This window comes from Symphalangus syndactylus, chromosome 12 (genome assembly GCF_028878055.3).
Source record: "Symphalangus syndactylus isolate Jambi chromosome 12, NHGRI_mSymSyn1-v2.1_pri, whole genome shotgun sequence".
Taxonomy (NCBI): domain Eukaryota; kingdom Metazoa; phylum Chordata; class Mammalia; order Primates; family Hylobatidae; genus Symphalangus; species Symphalangus syndactylus.
The window spans coordinates 141,877,922-141,893,915 of NC_072441.2; the positions used below are offsets into that span (position 1 = coordinate 141,877,922).

At 46.5% G+C, this 15,994-nt stretch overlaps 1 long non-coding RNA gene across 3 annotated transcripts in view; it reads right to left on the reverse strand.

The window, feature by feature from the left end:
* Positions 1-15,994, reverse strand: part of LOC129468903 (uncharacterized) — a 90,218-nt gene that overhangs the window by 53,605 nt on the left and 20,619 nt on the right. Inside the window, exons 3-4 of one of the 3 annotated variants that reach the window (XR_008652860.2) lie at positions 7,440-7,568; positions 7,206-7,347 (exon numbers count right to left, since the gene is read on the reverse strand). This is a non-coding gene — a long non-coding RNA (uncharacterized lncRNA). Of the gene's footprint in view, positions 1-7,205; positions 7,569-15,994 lie in introns of those variants that run through there. The other 2 variants (XR_010117722.1, XR_008652859.2) reach the window with 2 other exon arrangements.

The window sequence follows — 15,994 nt, forward strand, 5'->3', positions numbered from 1 at the left end:
TTATTATTCACATTTGATAGATGAAATTCAGAAATGTATGCATCTTAAAAATGTTCTTTTCTCTATATTCCCAAAACACTATAATCTCTCTTTCTGTTTCCCTCATCAGGCTAGGAATTCCTTGAGGTCAGGAATCAAATTATGCCCCACTGCCCTGGCAAAGTGCGCAGTATCCTAGGTAAATCTAGTGGGGGATCATTAATGGAAGGAAGAGAGAAAGGAAGGAAGGATGGAAGGAAGAGAGGAAGGAAGGAAGGAAGGAAAGAAGGGAGGGAGGGAGGAAGGGAGGAAGGGAGGAAAGAAGGGAGAAGTGAAGCAGATTCACTGTGCATTGGTTACCAACTTGTCTGGGTCTGGTGAGAAAGAACACCCACACACACAGCAGGTTACATGAAGCGGAGTTATGACTTACAGATAGGCAGCAAGGGATAACCAAAGCCTATGATTCATTGGGAGCTGGTCCCCCAAGGCTCAGGAAAGCTGCCCAGAGTGGATGAAATCTCATCTGTGCAGGCCTCACTTGCACTGCAGCTGAGGGACCCCAGAAAGCAGCCCGCCCTGGGTTTTATACACCAAGGTTGATGATTCACTGGACTAAAGCATTGAAGGCTATTCTGTTTCTAAGGGGCAACTGGAACAAAGCCTGGGTTCTTCTGGCCAGTTCCTCCCTATCCCAGGATGTTGTATTCCCAGCATATTCTACAGTTATTCTTGAGAACTACAGGCAAAAACAGGAAGAGAACAGGGTTGATTCAAGGCCACCCAGAGAACTGTACTGCAGTAGAGAGGAAAGCATTCACATTTACCCTCATTCATTCCTACCCTCTCCTCTGACTTTGAGCTCAGTTGTTTGATGCACATGTGTGTGTGACAGCAATGGAAAACTAATTTTGACAAGATCCCCATTTAGACTCCATGTACCTAATGACAGCATTGTCTAAGGGATATTAAGCACAGTTGCATCCCTGTGTCAAGACCCCATTGCAATTTTTTTTTTGAGACAAGGTCTTGCTTTGTCACCCAGGCTGCAGTGCAGTGGCATGATCACCACTCACTATAGCCTCCACCTCAAAGGATCCCCCTAATCAGCCTCCCAAGTAGCTTACACCACCATGCCCAGCTAATTTTTAAAAAAACTTTTTGTAGAAACAGGGTCTCACTATGCTGCCCAGGGTGGTCTCAAACTCCTGGGCTCGAGCGAGCCTCCCACCTCAGTCTCCCAAAGGGCTGGGATTACAGGTGTAAGCCACCATGTCTGGCCCCCATGCATTCCTTTTTTTTTTTTTTTTTTTTTTTTTTTTTTTTTTTTTTTTTGTGAGACAGAGTCTCGCTCTGTTGCCCAGGCTGGAGTGCAGTGGCGCGATCTCGGCTCACTGCAAGCTCCACCTCCTGGGTTCATGCCATTCTCCTGCCTCAGCCTCCGGAGTAGCTGGGACTACAGGCGCCCACCACCACCATCCCTGGCTAATTTTTTGTATTTTTAGTAGAGATGGGGTTTCACCATGTTAGCCAGGATGGTCTCAATCTCCTGACCTGGTAATCCACCCGCCTCAGCCTCCCAAAGTGCTGAGATTACAGGCGTGAGCCACCGCGCCCGGCCTCATGCATTCTTTTTTTGTTTGTTTTTGAGACAAAATCTCACTCTGTGGTCTAGGCTGGAGTGCGGTGGCATGATCTTGGCTCACGGCAACTTCTGCCTCCCAGATTCAAACGATTCTTGTGCCTCAGCCTCCTGAGTGGCTGGAATTACAGGCGTGTGCCACCACACCCAGCTAAATTTTATTTTGTATTTTTTTAGTAGAGATGGGGGTTCACCATGTTGGTCAGGCTGGTCTCGAACTCCTGACATCAAGTGATCCACCCGCCTTGGCCTCCCACAGTGCTGGGATTACAGGTTTGCACCACCGCACCCAGGCCCCATGCATTCTTTTATTTAATTAGTACACCTGTGCTATGAGATTGGTATAATTGCTCACCTCATGAGAAAAAAGGCTTGAAGAAGTATCTTGTGCAGCTGATAAACAACAGAGCCACATTGGAACCCAGATCTGCTGACTCACTGTTACTCTAACGCCTGTGTTACTATGTCTAGAAAGTGAGGACTGAAGACCAAACCTATAGCAACTGTAAATGTGTTTTTCATGGAAATTGTTTGAAAATGATAACAAATGAGAATGGAGGGGCTTTTATTGTGGTGGAGGAGGTCTGTTGAGGTCTCCAGAGCCAAGTGCAAAGTGTCTGTGATACTAATAGTGTCACATTTGTTCAGAGCTTTGCAGTTTACATTTTGTTTTTATTGCTTACTTTTAAATTGTGGTAAAATATAAGTGACAGGAAGTTTACCATTTTAACCATTTTAAGTGTACAGTGTTGTGGTATTAAGGACGTTCTTATTGTTGTGCTACCATTACCACCATCTATTTCCAGAACTCTTTTCATCCTGCAAAAATAAAACTCTATACCCACTAAACAATAACTCCCCACCGCCCCTCCCACAACTCTGGAAACCCTCATTCTGCTTTCTGTCTCTGTGAATTTGACTAGTCTAGGTACCTCCTATAAGTGGAATCATGCAGGCTGGGCACAGTGGTTCATGCCTATAATCCCAGCACTTTGGGAGGCCGAGGCGGGCAAATCACCTGAGGTCAGGTGTTCAAGACCTGCCTGGCCAACATGGTGAAACACCGTCTCTACCAAAAATTACAAAAATTAGCCAGGCATGGTGGTGGGCACCTGTAATCCCAGCTACTCAGGAGGCTGAAGCAGGAGAATTGCTCAAACTCGGGAGGCAAAGCTTGCAGTGAGCCAAGGTCGTGCCCCTGCACTCCAGCCTGGGCGACAGAGCGAGACTCTGTCTCAAAAAAAAAAAAAGTAGAATCATGCAGTATTTGTCCTTTGTGACTGGCCTATTTTGCTTAGCATAATGTCCTCAAGGTTCATGTAGTAGTATGTATCAGAATTCCCTTCCTTTTTAAAGCTGAAAAAGTATGTATATACCACATGCAGTCTACATTTTTATATACTTACTTGGGTGTATAATTTCATACAGTGGAGATTATGTCCCCATTTTTCAGGCAAAGAAAGAGATTTAGAAGGAAAGTGGCTTGCGCTAGAGACAGACCCAGGGCTAGGACCCAGACCCCATCTTATTTTTTCTCCTCCTCACGCCTTACTTCATTATAAGTCTTCCCAGGCACAGGCCTCACACTCCTCTGTGTTTGAGATCCATAGACAGCGCATGGTGGTGAGGGGGTCTGACCATGCCCGTCATCATACAAGCCATCGTAAGCTACACGTAGCTATAGAAGACACAGACTGTGACAGGGACTCAGACCCCATACAGACCTCTACGGACAAAACAGGGAGAGCCTGTGGCTGTCGGTAAGGAGGGGGCTTGTTAGGCAGAAACTTTGAGCTCTGGCAGAAGGCAGTGAGAGCTGGCTCTGACCTGAAGGACAGGATCATCAGAAGGAGGTGGGATGATGAGAGGTGGGGATGGATTTTTAGCATGGACCAGCAGGGGCCCAGAGAAAGAGGGTTTTGTAGGATTTGGCCAGGAGGTTCCCTATGCATTTGCCAGATAGGCTAGCAAGCTGCTTGCTTGCATTCCTATGAAGCAAATTGTTCCAGATGGAACTTTCAAGGTGGGTGGGAGTAGGAGGAGGGAAACACACATAGATAGGGTGGCTTTACTGAGCCTGGCACATAGGAATAGGTGTGTTTGAGGGTGGACTCAGGTATGAACCTGCATGGTAGAAAGTGCAATGCCATGTGCAGGGTCATGTACCAGGTCCAGAGAAGGGGAGGGGACTCCCAAGCCATCTCAGCCGCTGGGTGAGGACTCTCTGTGTTTACTCCCAGCCCCACCCTGGACTTTGTGGAAGGGAGGCATCAAGAGGACAGATCACATCATGTCAGAACCCGGCACGAGCTGGCTCCCGGCATCCTTTGGCTAATCTTGCCCTGGTGTAGGCCATCGCAGAAGCCCCCTGGATATTGCCTGGTGCCTCATTAATGGCATTGCTGAGCTCATTAATTTGATTTTTTCTCCTCTCCTTAGTCTTCCAACTTGGAGCTGTCACCTCAGTCACTCCCAGCCTGGGGCTGGGTTTGCACGGAGGATCCCTCAGAGGTTGCTGTCGGTCTCATGACACAGATTCAGAAAGACCCGACCAGAGCTCCCTTTGGGGGTGCAGTATTTTCCTAGGGGTGTTGCAGCAGAGCACCACAAACTGAGTGCTGAAATTACAAAATGTATGGTCTTGGGCTGGTGCAGTGGCTCACACCTATAATCCCAGAACTTTCGGAGGCTGAGGCAGGTAGATTACATGAGTCCAGGAGTTCGAGACCAGCCTGGGCAACATGACAAAACTCTGTCTCTACTAAAAATACAAAAAATTAGCTGGGTATGGTGGTGGGTGCCTGTGGTCCCAGCCACTGGGGAGGTTGACGGGAGACGATCACCTGAGCCCGGGGAGGTCGAGGCTGTAGTGAGCCGAAGTCACACCACTGCACTCCAGTCTGGGCAATCACAGTGAGACGCTGTCAAAAAAAAAAAAAAGAAGAAGGAAAGAAAGAAAGAAGGGAGGGAGGGAGGGAGAGAGGGAGGGAAAGGAAAGAAAGAGAGAGAGAAGGAAAGAAAGAAAGAAGGAAAGAAAGAAGGAAAGAAAGAGAAAGAGAGAAGGAAAGAAAGAAGGAAGGAAGGAAAGAAAGAAAGAAAAGAGAAAGAAAGAGAAAGAAAGAAAGAAAGAAAGAAAGAAAGAAAGAAAGAAAAAAGGAAAGAAAGAAAGAAAGAAAGAAGGAAGAGAGCAAGTAGGGAGGGAGGGAGGGAAGGAAGGAAGGAAGGAAGGAAGGAAGGGAAAGAAAGAAGATGCTGAGTGCAGTGGCTCACGCCTGTAATCCCAGCACTTTGGGAGGCTGAGATGGGTGGATCACTTGAGGTCAGGAGTTCGAGACCAGCCTGACCAACATGGTGAACCCCCATCTCTACTAAAAATACAAAAATTAGCTGGCTGTTGTGGCATGCACCTGTAATCCCAGCTACTTGGGAGGCTGAGGCAGGAGAATCGCTTGAACTCAGGAAGCGGAGGTTGCAGTGAGCTGAGATCACGCCACTGCAGTCCAGCCTGGGTGACAGAGTGAGACTCTGTCTCAAAAAAAGAAGAAAAGAAAGAGAGAGCGAGAGAGAAAGAAGGAAGGAAGGAAGGAAGGAAGGAAGGAAGGAAGGAAGGAAGTAAGTTTGGTTTTGTCTTACAGTTCTGGAGGCTTGAAGTCTGAGATCAAGGTATTGGCAGGGTTGGTTCCCTCTTAGGGCTCCAGGGACAATGGTTCCCTGTTAGGGCTCCAGGGAGAATCTGTTTCATGCCTCTCTTGCGGCTTCTGGTGGATAGCTGGTGTCTTTGGTGTTCCTTGACTTGAGGATGCATCCCCCCATCTCTGCCTTTATCTTCACATGATGTTCTCAGTGTGTGTGTGTGTGTGTGCGCGCACGTGCACGTGTGTGTGTGTGTCTGTGTCTATGTCCAAATTTCCCCTTTTCATAGGACACCAGTCTTATTGGATTAGGGCCCACCCTGATGACCTCATTTTAACTTGACGGCATCTGAAAGACCCTATTTCCTGTTGAGGCTACATTTTGAAGTAGTGGGGACTTGGAATCCAGCATATCTTTTTTAGGGGACACAATTCAACCCATAATGTGGGAATCTTTTGTTCTTCAAAACCCTCTTCTGAACACCATGTGTCTTTAGGAAACTCATAAGCCTTTGTATCCAGAATGGCATGAATTTGAGCTCAGAAAGAACTTCCTAATAGGATGTAGTGAAAGTCATGACTATGGCCAGGGGGAAGAGCAAGGAGAGGAGGGGGAAGAGAGGAAAAAGGAGAAACTAGAGAAGGAGAGGGAATGAAGGAGAAAAATCGTATCCAAACTCTGTCTTTTTCTGGGGGGAGGTGGTTGGCGAGGACAGGGTCTCACTCTGTCGCTCAGGCTGGAGTGCAGTGGTGCAATCACAGCTCACTGCAATCTCGACCTCCCAGGCTCAAGTGATCCTCCCGCCTCAGCCTCCAGAGTAGCTGGGACCACAGGTGTGTGCCATCATGCCTGGCCAATTTTTTGTATTTTTTGTAGAGGTGGGGCTTTGCCATGTTGCCCAGGCTGGTGTCGAACTCCTGAGCTCAAGCAATCCGCCCACCTCGGCCTCCCAAAGTGTTGGGATTACAGGCATCAGCCTCCAAATTCACTTTCGATATGCTTATAGGAGGAAACCATGGCAAAGTCTTTCTAAGAACGCGGGTTGAATCTCTCAGCTGGACCCAAACCAAAGCCTTGGCCAGAGAATATGATTTATATTAAAGACCCCTTCCTCTCACAGCCAAAATGTTGAGGGAAAGAAGTTTCACATAAAAGAGAATGTATCAGCCAGGCGCAGTGGCTCACGCCTGTCATCCCAGCAATTTAGGAGGCCGAGGAGGGTGGATCACTTGAGGTTGGGAGTTTGAAACCAGCCTGATCAACATGGAGAAACCCCGTGTCTACTAAAAATTCAAAATTAGGCCAGGCACGGTGGCTCACGCGTGTAATCCCAGCACTTTGGGAGGCTGACGCAGGTGGATCACGAGGTCAGGAATCGAGACCATCCTGGCTAACACGGTGAAACCCCATCTCTACTAAAAATACAAAAAAATTAGCCAGGCGTGGTGGCGGGCACCTGTAGTCCCAGCTACTCCAGAGGCTAAGGCAGGAGAATGGCGTGAACCTGGGAGGCGGAGCTTGCAGTGAGCCGAGATCGCGCCACTGCACTCCGGCCTGGGCAACAGAGTGAGACTCTGTCTCAAAAAAAAAAAAAAAAAAAATTAGCCGGGTGTGGTGGCGCAAGCCGATAATCCCAGCTACTCGGGAGGCCGAGGCAGGAGAATTGCTTGAACCTGGGAGGCGGAGGTTGCGGTGAGCCGAGAGCGCCATTGCACTCCAGCCTGCGCAACAAGAGTGAAACTCCATCTCAAAAAAAAAAAAAAAAGAAAGAGAACATATTGCAGATTCCTATTTACATAAGAGTGAAGACTAGAAAAACAAATCTATGGTGATAGAAGTCAGAAGTGGTTACTGTTGGGAAGAATAACCTGGGAGTGGGCATTACAGAGCCTCTCGGGTACACTGACTGGGTGATGGTGTACGTATATGTGACAATTCACAGAGCTTGATATTTAAGACGACTTCAGTTTACTATAATTAATTCATATCATAAAAATCAATCAGTCAATCAATAAAAGAACCCCTTTCTTACTTTTTTCACCCCGCTGATCACCCCAGGCCTCTCTGTCCAGTTCTCAGGCTGTTTCCATATTCTGTGCTCACAAATGTGAAATAAAATAGAAAAACAACTAGCATGATGTTCAGCACATAATAGTACTCACAAATTTAAATTTCCTTTATGCACCTGTGCACATCACGTTCTGGGGATACAGAAGGAGAGGTGTCCATAGATGACCTGGGATTCTTCTCCATCAGCCATCCGTGGAATGTGGAGGCCCTGGGAGTAGAAGCGTGTTCAGGCTTTGGTGGAAGACTGGTAAAAAATAAATAAATAAATAATGTCCCCTGTCCTCAGGAATAGAACACAGCCCAGCAGAAACCCCAAATCATAATTAAAAGATGCCCTGCAACTCTCTTGGCAGCATACATTTTGAAGATGAAAGTAAATGATTAAAATAATTAAACACTTCAAGCTGACAAGCTGGAGCGGAATCTTGCCAGCGGACGTTTGTCAGTAATTAGCTAATTAATCCTGGCGCAGATTATAAGCCATAACAAACCAGTCAGGTTGAACAGAGCCGGCTGCTCAGAATTAGACTTTTAAAAAAGAAGAGAAGGGTGGGGGGAGGAGAGGACAGATAAGAGGGAAGGAGGAAAAATAAGAGAAGAATAAGACAGGCATTTGGGGCCACCTGGCTTTATGCTACCAGACAGGGCAGGCACAGCCTAGAGGGGCTTCCTGGAGAGTTTTGGGCCTGTCTAGGCTCGAGGCCCAGCCCATGCTGGTACTTCAATCCAAATGGATACTGAGGTTGTGGGGGAGAGGGAGGGCTCTGTACCTCTGGGCCCCAAACCAGAAGGAACAGTGGGATGGATAGGAGTCCTCTGACCATCCAGGTAGGAGGTGATGTCCCCATCAGGTGGATATGGCATTATTCCATTTCTTATTCCATTCAACAAAGGACTCTAAGAATGACAAGGGTCTCATTTCTGTGGAAAGAAATGAAAAGATCCAAATAGGGAATCAGGGCCCAGTCAAGCAGTCTGGATGATGGCAGGCTCCAGACCAGTGCTGACCAACAGAAACATAATGTGAGCCACAAGTGTAATTAAATAAAGAGAAGCAGATGAAATTCATTTTAATTATGGATTTTATTTAACCCAGTATTTCCAAAATGCAAGTATTTTGTCATTATGGTCAGAGCTATCTTTTTTTTTTTTTTTTGAGACGGAGTCTCGCTCTGTCGCCCAGGCTGGAGTGCAGTGGCGCGATCTCGGCTCACTGCAAGCTCCGCCTCCCGGGTTCACGCCATTCTCCTGCCTCAGCCTCCGGAGTAGCTGGGACTACAGGCGCCCGCCACCGCGCCCGGCTAATTTTTTGTATTTTTAGTAGAGACGGGGTTTCACCGTGGTCTCGATTTCCTGACCTCGTGATCCACCCGCCTCGGCCTCCCAAAGTGCTGGGATTACAGGCGTGAGGCACCACGCCCGGCCATGAGCTATCTTACATTCTTTTTTCCTAAGTCTTTAAATTCCCATATGTATTTTACACTTTTAGCCCATCTCAACTCAGACTAGTTATATTTCAAGTGCTCAATAGCCATGCATGGCTAGCAGCTCCTGTATTTGGCAACACAGCTCCAGATATAAAAAGAAGTAGAGGAGAGGGATACTAAGCCCTGGGACAATCTGCAGCGGGGGTGGGGGCAATCAGAGTGACATGACCTCCTCATTGTCTGTGTTTCTCTCCTTGGCCATTCTTCCACCTCGCTGCCCTGGCTGGCTGTTTCCAACCAAATCGGCCTCACTTTCTTCTTCTTTTTTTTTTTTTTTAATGTTTTATTTATTTATTTATTTATATTATTATTATTATACTTTAAGTTTTAGGGTACATGTGCACAATGTGCAGGTTTGTTACATATGTATACATGTGCCATGTTGGGGTGCTGCACCCATTAACTCGTCATTTAGCATTAGGTATATCTCCTAATGCTATCCCTACCCCCTCCCCCCAGGCCTCACTTTCAAGGCTCTCTAAAGATGAAGGTTCTGGGAAGGACAGAGAAGAATCCAGAGGAAATGGATTCCTGCTCCGGTGCATACACATGGGGCAGGGGAGTGCTACTGCTGCTGCACAAAGAGTTGTGCCCTGCAGTCTGGGAGCACGATTGTGTCTGTGCACCTGTGTGTTTCGGAGATGCTTCAACACACCAGCACTGACCTTCAGGCAGCCTCTTGCAGCCTCAGTCCCTGGGAAAAGCCCAGTTTCTTTCAATAATCATGTCAGGGAAGGGACAAGAGATGGCACATTTCACTCTAATGGAATGTTTTGGAAAGGCTGTCAGAGGAAATTTGTCTCTTGGAAAATGATCAGGATCTTTTTGAGGTGAAGATCAACCCCTTCTAGGCAGAGACCAGTCCATCTTCCACAGCATTTCTGGCTTAAGTTCTCCACAGATGAATTGAATCCCTCAGAAGCCACATCAAAGTTCTGGAAAGAGTGAGGGAGTGAAAGGACCACAGCCCCTGGCCAGTGGCATGGACTTGTTGGTGCAGCCACTGTCATGGGCTCCACTGCCCAGAGGAGAGGTATAGGGAGGGCAGAGGAGGCAAGAGGAAGAAGGTGGGCTCTGAGAGCCACATCCACAGCTCAGATTGCAGGGCAAGAGAAGCCACTTTTGTCTTCTAAACTCACTTCCCAAGGAACAAAACCCTTCTTCCTCCGCTCCCAAAGTGCATCCTTGTTTAGTCAAGCCTGTGTCCCCTGCCTGTAGGAAGGAGGAAAGCTCTTTTTTGTACACCAGCAGAACTACATTTGAAGATGCATCTTAGTAACTTTGTGCTTACAATAGAACAAAGCAGCACTGCTTAGGGCCAAGGGAGGTGAAAGAGAATCTCATGGTGGTCAGAGCTCCGGGACATCCCTGTTAGCTGGGTTGATCAGGGAAGGCCTCAGGAGGAGGTAAGCTTGATCTGTACTTTGGAGATGGGAGGAATCAGAGAACAGAGAGAAAAACGGAGGGCATTTTGGTGGGGAATTTAACACAGACCCTCTTACTCATTGCACATAGCTCTTTAAAGCTTACAAAGTCTGTTCACATGTGTAATCTCATTTCATCCTCATTGGCCTATGGGATCCCAGAGGTACTGTCTAATTTGAGAGGCAATTCAGCATAGTAATTAAGAGTGCAGTTTTTGAATTTCTGGTTAAATGTGGCAGATGGAATAATTGCATTTATATCTGCTCCCTCAACAAACCTCACAAAAATAAAAGTAAAGCGATGTAAAGAAGCCAATGGTGGACCACAGATGTCAACACATTTTTGGAAGATGGCAAGTGGATCGACGGGTTGGCAGAGCTGAGATAGCTGCATACCAAGTGCTATAGCAAAAGATGCCAAAGAGAAGTCAGTCAGTTGGAGACCTAGGACAAGGGAAAGATTAGATATTGGAGGCACCAGTTATTGCAGAAGGTGGGAGTGAGGTATGGGCTAAGAACAAGGGAATGGGTTGAAATTCTGCATAAGAACCGGGTCCCTTCCATAACATACACAGGCAAATAACTACATCTTCCATATCTTGTCAAGGACTGGAGGTTTTATTCTAGTTAAAAAGTGAACCAGGCCAGGCGCAGTGGCACATACCTGTAGTGCCAGCTATGTGGGAACCTGAGGTGGGAGAATGGCTTGAGCCCAGGAGCTTGAGACTAGCCTGGGAAACATAGTGAGACCTTGTTTCTAATTAAAAATAAATAAGGCCGGGCATGGTGGCTCACACCTGTAATCCCAGCACTTTGAGAGGCCAAGGCGGGCGGATCACGAGGTCAGGAGATAGAGACCATCTCCGCCAACAGGGTGGAACCGTGTCTCTACTAAAACACAAAAAATTAGTTGGGTGTGGTGGCACGTGCCTTTAATCCCAGCTACTTGGGAGGCTGAGGCAGGGGAATCACTTAAACCTGGGAGGCGGAGGTTGTGGTGAGCTGAGATCGTACCACTGCACTCCAGCCTGGTGACAGAGCAAGATTTTGTCTCAAAAATAAATAAATAAATAAATAAATAAATAAATAAATAAATAAATAAGCCAGGTGCAGTGGCTCACACCTGTAATCCCAGCACTTTGGGAGGCTAAGGTGGGCGGATCACATGAGGCCAGGAGTTTGAGATCAGCTTGGCCAACATGGCAAAACCCCTCCTCTACTAGAAATACAAAAATTAGCCGAGCATGGTAGTGCATGCCTGTAACCCCAGCTACTCGAGAGGCTGAGGCACGAGAATCGCTTGAACCCAGGAGGCAGAGGTTGCAGTGAGCCAAGATTGTGCCACTGCACTTCAGCCTAGGTGACAGAGTGAGACTCTGTCTCAAGAAAGTAAAAAAAATTAAAAATATATATTTAAAAACCCACCAAAGTTACTCAGGAGACTGAGGCAGGAGGATCGTTTGAGACAGGGCATTCTAGAATGTGGTAAGTTATGATCGTGCCTATGAATAGCCACTGCACTCCAACCTGGGCAACTTAGCAACACCTCATCTATAATTTTTTTTTTTTAAAGTGAACCAGGGATACTTCAGTTCAGAAACACCAGGCACAGTGGAAAGCAGGTGACAGATGTCATAATGAAAACAGCTGTGTTAGGAGACAGTCTGAACGATAAGACCCTAGGCTCGTGAGACACAGTTTGTAGAATACTGATGGCCAGGTGAATACCCACCCTCTCAGGTGGAGACTAGGGGATTTTTTTACTAGGGCAACTGAGTAGAGAAAAGATCTTTAGCTGACCATGGTGGGTGGCTCACACCTATAATCTTAGCACTTTGGGAAGCCAAGGCAGGCGGATCATTTGAGGTCAGGAGTTCGTGACCAGCCTGGCCAATATAGTAAAACTACTCTACTCTCTACTAAAAATACAAAAATTAACCGAGTGTGGTGGTACACGACTGTAATCCCAGCTACTCGGGAAGCTGAGGCAGGAGAATTGCTTGAACCCAGGAGGCGGAGGTTGCAGTGAGTGAGATGGCACCACTGCACTCCAGCCTGGGCAACAGAGCAAGACTCTCTCTCAAAAAATAAAATAAAATAAAATAAAATAAAACCCTTTAGATACTGAGAAAGAGATCAGAGAAAATGGAGAGAAGAGAGAGCACAGAAATAATAGAACGTTTCTCAGAGGTAAAAGACATGAGTTTCTAGAACAAACAGACTTACCCAAAGACCTACAAATATAATATATAAAAATATGCCCAAACCAAGTCTCATTTGCATGAAATTTTAGATGGACTAGGATATGGATAAAATACTTAAAGTTTCCTTACAGAAAGGAGAGGGTGCACACAAAGGATAGCATGGAATCAGGAATGGCAATGGACTTCTCAACAGCCGTCCTGGAGCAATGCCTTTAAAAGTCTAAAGAATTCCTATATTTGCCGGGCTCAGTGGCTCACGTCTGCAATCCCAACACTTTGGGAGGCCGAGGCAGGTGGATCCCGAGGTCAGGGGATCAAGACCATCTTGGCCAACATGATGAAACCCCGTCTCTACTAAAAATACAAAAATTAGTTGGGGGTGGTGGTGCGCGCCTGTAGTCCCAGCTACTTGGGAGGCTGAGGCAGGAGAATTGCTTGCACCCAGGAGGTGGAGGTTGCAGTGAGCCAAGATCGCGCCACTGCCCTCCAGCCTGGTGACAGAGTGAGACTCTGTCCAAAAAAAAAAAAAAAAAAAAAAAAAAAGAATTCCTATATCATTCAAGTTATAAGCCAACTGTAAGGGTAGAATAAAGAATTCTCTGAAATACAAGGTATCAAGATTTTACTTCTCATGAATTCTTTTTTAAATTTTTGAAACAGTCTTGCTCTGTTGCCCAGGCTGGAGTGCAGTGGCCCAATCTCGGCTCATGGCAACCTCCGCCTCCCAGGTTCAAGCAATTCCTGTGCCTCAGCCTCCCAAGTACCTGGGACTACAGGCACATACCACCACACCTGGCTAATTTTTGTATTTTTAGTGGAGATGGGGTTTCGCCATGTTGCCCAGTCTGGTCTCGAACTTCTGACTTCAAGTGATCCGCCCACTACGGCGTCCGGAAGTGCTGGGATTATAGGCGTGAGCCACTGTGCCCGGCTCTTCTCATGCATTCTTTCTCAGGAAGCCAGTAAAGGACATGCCCTATCACACTGAGATAAGGATGTGCTTCACTAAAATGGAAGACTAAGCCAAGAAAGAAAAGATACGTGGGATCCAGGAAAAGGGGACCCACCCAAGAAAAGTGTCAAAGGGAATCCTCTGAACAACTTCTGCGCAGAAGGCCCAGAGGGAGATGGAAGAAGGCTCCAGGTCTCCTTAAGGGAACAAAACGGGGGAATTAATAGCTTGCCTGATGTGTTTCATCATGTGGAAATTAGCATTCAGAAGATTTTTACATTCTTTTGAAGAGTTGGGGATGAATTCATGATAAAGATATGGAAAACTAAGAAAATGGCAGAAAGCAAAAAACAAGATCATTAACATAAGGAAAAACAAAAACTCAGCACAAGAAAGGTAATGGAAGATTAGTTTCAGCAGTAAATCGTGTGTGTGAGATCAGTAAGGCCAACACTGAATATTGATTTGACAAAAAATTATGATGTAACTATATTGGAGTGGTGGAGAAAGGAGAGGAGTGGGGGTGGGGTGATATAAACTATTAAATTATTATCTTCCATTATAAACCAAGAACAAGCATTATAAGTATATTATTTTGATATTCAGAGGTAAATACCAGTAGGCAGAGCTCAAATGGTTTTTGTTTTTTCTTTTTGTTTTTGAGATGGAGTCTCACTCTGTCACCTAGGCTGGAGTGCAGTGGTGTGATCTCGGCTCACTGCAATCTCTGCCTCCCAGGTTCAAGTGATTCTCCTGCCTCAGCCTCCCAAGTAGCTGGGACTACAAGCATGTGCCACTACACCTGGCTAATTTTTGTGTGTGTGTGTATTTTTAGTAGAGATGGGTTTCACCATGTTGGTTAGGCTGGTCTCAAACTCCTGACCTCAAATGATCTATTCACCTCAGCCTTCTAAAGTGCTGGAATTACAGGCATGAGCCACCACATCTGGCCTCAAATGTTTTTGAGGTTGCTTTGGGGAGTGAGACTTGATAAGGATATGAACTGCTGTTTTTGTAGCCAGACTTGTAGCACTAGTTTGCTTTTAAAAACAATGTACATGTATTGATTTTCTTAAAAAACAAAATGTAGCCTATGATTCAGATCTCCAGAAGATTAAAATGCAAGAGTAGAATGTAGATTAAATGGAAACTCCAGGCCAGGCGCAGTGGCTCACACCTGTAATCCCAGCACTTTGGGAGGCCGAAGCGGGCAGATCACGAGGTCAGGAGATCGAGACCATCCTGGCTGACACAGTGAAACCCTGTCTCTACTAAAAATACAAAAAAATTAGCCAGGCGTGGTGGCGGGTGCCTGTAGTCCCAGCTACTCGAGACGCTGAGGCAGGAGAATGGCATGAACCCGGGAGGCAGAGCTTGCAGTGAGCCGAGATCGCACCACTGCACTCCAGCCTGGGCAACAGAGCGAGACTCCATTTCAAAATAAATAAATAAATAAATAAATAAATAAATAAATAAATGCAAACTCCAATAGGTCAGGCAGTCTTGTCTGCTCACTGCTGTAGTATAGAAGTCACTCGAATAAATACACTGAGCACTCAATAAATGCTATCTACTATTGTTCTTTGTGTTTGTCTTCAGGGTACATCCCTTCATGCTGGAGCGTCAGCATTACTTCCTATCATGCATATGCATACATGTACACATATGCACACACATATGCAGGTAAGCTTCAGGGCATATTCCTTCAACAAGTACTTGCTGAATGAATTAAGAATGATTCCACCAGGCAAGCATCATTGCCTCATTTTGCAGATGAAATAAATGATGTCATATAGCCCATAAATGGAATAACCAACATTTTCAACCTTGCCCTTCAGACTCCAAGTCTTATGTTCTTCCCTCAACAGCCAGCAGCTGAAGAGTTGTAGAAGCACAGAGCTGAGAAATCACCTAGATAGGCTGTGGATGACAAATGGCCCTCTTTGATCGGAAAAGAAGAGGGTTTGTGCACAGGAGAAGTGGGCGATGACTCTAGAGATGTGAATGCTTGTCATATGGTGGAGGAGGGCTTTGAAGTGAAGCGAAGTGAATTATTCAAAAGCATTGGGCCCAGGTGCAGTGGCTCATGCTGTAATCCCAGACATTTGGGAGGCCAAAGCAGGAGGATCCCTTGAGACCAGGAGTTCAATACCAGCCTGATATTGAACATAGGAAGACCCTGTCTCTTCAAAAACATTTAAAAAGGCTGGGCGTGGTGGCTCACACCTGTAATCCCAGCACTTTGGGAGGCCGAGGAGGGCAGATCACGAGGTCAGGAGATCAAGACCATCCTGGCTAACACGGTGAAACCCCATCTCTACTAAAAATACAAAAAAATTTAGCCAGGCATGGTGGCGGGCGCCTGTAGTCCCAGCTACTCGGGAGGCTGAGGCAGGAGAATGGCGTGAACCTGGGAGGCGGAGCTTGCAGTGAGCCGAGATGGCGCCACTGCACTCCAGCCTGGGTGACAGAGCAAGACTCCGTCTCCGAAAAAAAAACAAAAAACAAAAAACAAAAAAACACAAAATCTAAAAATTAGCCGGGTGTGGTGGTGTGCGCCTATAGTCCTAGCTACTCCAGAGGCTGAGGTGGGAGGATTGCTT